Below are 1,479 nucleotides of genomic sequence, written 5' to 3'. Positions count from 1 at the left end.
AATCCCGTCCGTGGAACTTTTTTCCCCTCCGCTGGTCATGGGTCATGTCTTTGGGCGTCAGCGACAGCTGAGATGGGAATGTCGCGGGGTGTCGTGGGTTCGAATACTATCCCCGTGGTGCATTTTTCCCGAGGTCGCCGCAGGCGGCCTGTAGAGACATAGTCAGAAGCGTATAAGGTATCCTCGCTAGCAGTCAATGGCCGAGTGGGCTGAGGCGTCTGCGAGTGGTCTCCTCGGTGTGGGATCGACTCCCGCCCGAAGCGTGCAGTCCACAATTTTTCTCGCTCCTCCGCTCACTAGTACGAAGGGGCGAACGCACAAAACAGATTCTCACAGCTCCAAACAGCATCGTGGCGTCGTAGCATAGTTGGTAAAGCGCCAGCTCGGAGATCCGACGGTCAGAGGTTCGAGGCCCACAAGCAAGTCGTGTTTAGCTTTCCATTTGCAACTGTTAACGGTCGGGCGAAGGCAGCTCAAATCTGATCCAGACGCCGTATTCTCTCGCCGCTTCGGTAGTGTAATGGTTAACGCGCTCTAGCTGGCTCCGTCCCCCCGGGGGTCGTCGGTTCGAATCCTCGGACCGGCGGCCCTCTCCCCTCCCCTCCCTCCCCCCGGGGCAAGCGATGATGAGGAGCGTTAACCATTGACACCGAAGCTCATTTTGCGATCCGGACAAACACCAACCTAACCTAACCTAACCTAACCCAGGCTTTAAAACAGGCAAAATGAGCTTCGGTGTCAATGGTTAACGCTCCTCATCATCGCTTGCCCCCGGGGGAGGGAGGGGAGGGGAGAGGGCCGCCGGTCCGAGGATTCGAACCGACGACCCCCGGGGGGACGGAGCCAGCTAGAGCGCGTTAACCATTACACTACCGAAGCGACGAGAGAATACGGCGTCTGGATCAGATTTGAGCTGCCTTCGCCCGACCGTTAACAGTTGCAAATGGAAAGCTAAAAACGACTTGCTTGTGGGCCTCGAACCTCTGACCGTCGGATCTCCGAGCTGGCGCTTTACCAACTAAGCTACGACGCCACGATGCTGTTTGGAGCTGTGAGAATCTGTTTTGTGCGTTCGCCCCTTCGTACTAGTGAGCGGAGGAGCGAGAAAAATTGTGGACTGCACGCTTCGGGCGGGAGTCGATCCCACACCGAGGAGACCACTCGCAGACGCCTCAGCCCACTCGGCCATTGACTGCTAGCGAGGATACCTTATACGCTTCTGACTATGTCTCTACAGGCCGCCTGCGGCGACCTCGGGAAAAATGCACCACGGGGAGTATTCGAACCCACGACACCCCGCGACATTCCCATCTCAGCTGTCGCTGACGCCCAAAGACATGACCCATGACCAGCGGAGGGGAAAAAAGTTCCACGGACGGGATTTGATCCCGAGACCGAAGGTGTCCGGGCAGTGCTCTGGCACGCTCGCCACTCGGCTGTCGGCTCCACTTGTCAGCGGAGAGTTCAGAACTCGGTGCT

The sequence above is a fragment of the Frankliniella occidentalis genome, unplaced genomic scaffold (assembly GCF_000697945.3).
Source record: "Frankliniella occidentalis isolate FOCC.00 unplaced genomic scaffold, Focc_3.1 Scaffold13, whole genome shotgun sequence".
Classification (NCBI taxonomy): Eukaryota; Metazoa; Arthropoda; class Insecta; order Thysanoptera; family Thripidae; genus Frankliniella; species Frankliniella occidentalis.
This window is presented reverse-complemented; position numbering follows the sequence as displayed.